Source organism: Triticum urartu, chromosome 3A, assembly GCF_056163025.1.
Source record: "Triticum urartu cultivar PI428250 chromosome 3A, HENAU_Tu73, whole genome shotgun sequence".
Taxonomy (NCBI): domain Eukaryota; kingdom Viridiplantae; phylum Streptophyta; class Magnoliopsida; order Poales; family Poaceae; genus Triticum; species Triticum urartu.
Window position 1 is genome coordinate 432,176,398 of NC_141875.1, and position 5,214 is coordinate 432,181,611.

The window sequence follows — 5,214 nt, forward strand, 5'->3', positions numbered from 1 at the left end:
CTCAAATATTTGTCTCCGCGATCAGATCGTAGAAACTTTATTTTCTTGTCACGATGATTTTCCACTTCACTCTGAAATTCTTTGAACTTTTCAAATGTTTCAGACTTATGTTTCATCAAGTAGATATACCCATATCTGCTCAAATCATCTGTGAAGTTCAGAAAATAACGATACTTGCCGTGAGCCTTAACACTCATCGGACCGCATACATCAGTATGTATTATTTCCAACAAGTCAGTTGCTCGCTCCGGAGAACGGAGTCTTAGTCATCTTGCCCATGAGGCATGGTTCACAAGCATCAAGTGATTCGTAATCAAGTGATTCCAAAATCCCATCAGCATGGAGTTTCTTCATGCGCTTTACACCAATATGACCTAAACGGCAGTGCTACAAATAAGTTGCACTATCATTATTAACTTTGCATCTTTTGGTTTCAATATTATGATTATGTGTATCACTACGATCGAGATCCAGCGAACCTTTTTTCATTGGGTGTGTAACCATATAAGGTTTTATTCATGTAAACAGAACAACAATTTATTCTCTTACTTAAATGAATAACCGTATTACAATAAACATGATCAAATCATATTTATGCTTAACGCAAACACCAAATAACACTTATTCAGGTTCAACACTAATCCCGAAAGTACAGGGAGTGTGTGATGATGATCATATCAATCTTGGAACCACTTCCAACACACATCGTCACTTCACCCTTAACTAGTCTCTGTTTATTCTGCAACTCCCGTTTCGAGTTACTAATCTTAGCAACTGAACTAGTATCAAATACTGAGGGGTTGCTATAAACACTAGTAAAGTACACATCAATAACATGTATATCAAATATACTTATGTTCACTTTGCCATCCTTCTTATCTGCCAATCACTTGGGGTAGTTCCGCTTCCAGTGACCAGTCCCTTTGCAGTAGAAACACTTAGTCTCAGGCTTAGGACCAGACTTGGGCTTCTTCACTTGAGCAGCAACTTGCTTGCCGTTCTTCTTGAAGTTCCCCTTCTTCCCTTTGCCCTTTTCTTGAAACTAGTGATCTTGTCAACCATCAACACTTGATGCTCTTTCTTGATTTCTACCTTCATCGATTTCATCATCATGAAAAGCTCGGGATTCGTTTCCGTTATCCCTTGCATGTCATAGTTCATCATGAAGTTCTACTAACTTGGTAATGGTGACTAGAGAATTCTGTCAATCACTATCTTATCTGGAAGATTAACTCCCACTTGATTCAAGCGATTGTAGTACCCAGACAATCTGAGCACATGCTCACTAGTTGAGAGATTCTCCTCCATCTTTTAGCTATAGAACTTGTTGGAGACTTCATATCTCTCAACTCGGGTATTTGCTTGAAATATTAACTTCAACTCCTGGAACATCTCATATGCTCCATGACGTTCAAAACGTCTTTGAAGTCCCGATTCTAAGCTATTAAGCATGGTGCACTAAACTATCAAGTAGTCATCATATTGAGCTAGCCAAACGTTCATAACGTCTGCATCTGCTCCTGCAATAGGCCCGTCACCTAGCGGTGCATCAAGGACATAATTCTTCTGTGCAGCAATGAGGATTAACCTCAGATCACGGATCGAATCTGCATCTTTGCTACTAACATCTTTCAACACAATTTTCTCTAGGAACATATCAAAATAAACACAGGGAAGCAACAACGCGAGCTATTGATCTACAAGATGATTTGCAAAATACTGCCAGGACTAAGTTCATGATAAATTTAAGTTCAATTTAATCATATTACTTAAGAACTCCCGCTTAGATAGACATCCCTCTAATCCTCTAAGTGATCACGTGATCCAAATCAACTAAACCATAACCGATCATCACGTGAGATGGAGTAGTTTTCAATGGTGAACATCGTTATGTTGATCATATCTACTATATGATTCATGCTCGACCTTTCGGTCTCCGTGTTCCGAGGCCATATCTGTATATGCTTGGCTCGTCAAGTATAACCTGAGTATTCCGCGTGTGCAGCTGTTTTGCACCTGTTGTATTTGAACGTAGAACCTATCACACCCGATCATCACGTGGTGTCTCAGCACGAAGAACTTTCGCAACGGTGCATACTCAGGGAGAACACTTCTTGATAATTTAGTGAGAGATCATCTTATAATGCTACCGTTAATCAAAGCAAGATAAGATGCATAATAGGGTAAACATCACATGCAATCAATATAAGTGATATGATATGGCCATCATCATCTTGTGCTTGTGATCTCCATCTCCGAAGCACCGTCGTGATCACCATCGTCACCGGCGTGACACCTTGATCTCCATCGTAGCATCGTTGTCGTCTCGCCAAGCTTATGCTTCCACGACTATCACTACTGCTTAGTAATAAAGTAAAGCATTACATGGCGATTTCATTGCATACAATAAAACGACAACCATAAGGCTCCTGCCAGTTGCCGATAACTCGGTTACAAAACATGATCATCTCATACAATAAAATTCAGCATCATGTCTTGACCATATCACATCACAACATGCCCTGCAAAAACAAGTTAGACGTCCTCTACTTTGTTGTTGCAAGTTTTACGTGGCTGCTGCGGGCTTAAGCAAGAACCAATCTCACCTACGCATCAAAACCACAATGATAGTTTGTCAAATAGACTCTGTTTTAACCTTCGCAAGGACCGGGCGTAGCCATACTTGGTTCAACTAAAGTTGGAGAGACAGTCGCCCGCAAGCCACCTATGTGCAAAGCACGTCGGGGAAACCGGTCTCGCGTAAGCGTACGCGTAAGGTTGGTCTGGGTCGTCTCGTCCAACAATGCCGCCGAACCAAAGTATGACATGCTGGTAGGCAGTATGACTTATATCGCCCACAACTCACTTGTGTTCTACTCGTGCATATAACATCAACATAAATAACCTAGGCTCTGATACCACTGTTGGGTTTCGTAGTAATTTCAAAAAAATTCCTACGCACACGCAAGATCATGTGATGCATAGCAACGAGATGGGAGGGTGTTGTCTACGTACCCACGCAGACCGACTGCGGAAGCGATGACACAACGTAGAGGAAGTAGTCGTACGTCTTCACGATCCAACCGATCAAGCACCGAAACTACGGCACCTCCGAGTTCGAGCACACGTTCAGCTCGATGACGATCCCGGACTCCGATCCAGCAAAGTGTCGGGGAAGAGTTTCGTCAGCACGACGGCGTGGTGACGATCTTGATGCACTACAGCAGCAGGGCTTCGCCTAAACTCCTCTACAGTATTATCGAGGAATATGGTGGCAGGGGGCACCACACACGGCTAAGGAATAGATCACGTGGATCAACTTGTGTGTTTCTGGGATGCCTCTGTCTCAGTATATAAAGGAGCCAAGGGGGAGGGGGGCGCCGGCTAGGAGGAGGGTGCAGGAGGAGTCCTACTCCTTCCGGGAGTAGGACTCCCCCCCAATCCTAGTTGGACTAGGATTCCCCGAGGGGGAAAGAGAGAGAAGGGGGGCCGGCCACCTCTCCTAGTCCTAATAGGACTAGGAGGAGGGGGAAGGCGCGCGGCCACCTTGGGCTGCCCCTTTCTCCTTTCCACTAAAGCCCATCTAGGCCCATATGGTTCCTCGGGGGTTCCGGTAACCTCCCAGTACTCCGGTAAAATCCCGATTTCACCCGGAACACTTCTGATATCCAAACATAGGCTTCCAATATATCTATCTTTACGTCTCGACCATTTAGAGACTCCTCGTCATGTCCATGATCACATCCGGGACTCCGAACAACCTTCGGTACATCAAAATGCATAAACTCATAATATAACTGTCATCGTAACCTTAAGCGTGCGGACCCTACGGGTTCGAGAACAATGTAGACATGACCGAGACACGTCTCCGGTCAATAACCAATAGCGGGACCTGGATGCCCATATTGGCTCCTACATATTCTACGAAGATCTTTATCGGTCAGACCGCATAACAACATACATTGTTCCCTTTGTCATCGGTATGTTACTTGCCCGAGATTCGATCGTCGGTATCCAATACCTAGTTCAATCTCGTTACCGGCAAGTCTCTTTACTCGTTCTGTAATACATCATCCCGCAACTAACTCATTAGTTGCAATGCTTGCAAGGCTTATGTGATGTGCATTACCGAGAGGGCCCAGAGATACCTTCTCCGACAATCGGAGTGACAAATCCTAATCTCGAAATACGCCAACCCAACATCTACCTTTGGAGACACCTGTAATGCTCCTTTATAATCACCCAGTTACGTTGTGACGTTTGGTAGCACCCAAAGTGTTCCTCCGGCAAACGGGAGTTGCATAATCTCATAGTTATGGGAACATGTATAAGTCATGAAGAAAGCAATAGCAACATACTAAATGATCGGGTGCTAAGCTAATGGAATGGGTCATGTCAATCAGATCATTCTCTTAATGATGTGATCCCGTTAATCAAATAACAACTCATTGTTCATGGTTAGGAAACATAACCATCTTTGATTAACGATCTAGTCAAGTAGAGGCATACTAGTGACACTTTGTTTGTCTATGTATTCACACATGTATTATGTTTCCGGTTAATACAATTCTAGCATGAATAATAAACATTTATCATGATTATAAGGAAATAAATAATAACTTTATTAATGCCTCTAGGGCATATTTCCTTCAAAAATGGGGGCTCACATCGGGGGCGGCCAGCGAGGGCGACGGCGGGGGCGGCGGAGGGCGACGACGACGGCGACGGGGGGCGGAGGGCGACGGTGGGGGCGGCGGAGGGCGACGGCGGGGGGCGGAGGGCGACGGCGGGGGCGGCGAGCGATGGCGGGGGCGGCGGAGGGCGGCAGCGATGGCGGCGGGGGCGGAGGGCGACGACGACGGCGACGGGGGCGGCTCGGGGGCGGCGGAGAGCGACGGCGACGGGGGGGCGGCTCTGGGGCGGCGGAGGGCGGGGGGCAACTGACGATGAAATTGTGAAATTTTCACAAGTCCAGCTTATATACCCAGAGCATTGGTTCCGGTTCGTCGCAACAACCGGGACCAATGCCCCTTTTAGTACCGGTTGGTGCCACGAACCGGGACCAAAGGTCAGTTTTCTGCAGCCCAAAGGGCGGGAAACGACGGCCTTTGGTTCTGGTTGGCGGCACCAACCGGTACCAAAGGGGGGCATTCGTACCGGTTGGTGCCACAAACCAGTTCCAATGCCCCCCTTTAGTCCCGATTGGTGGCACCA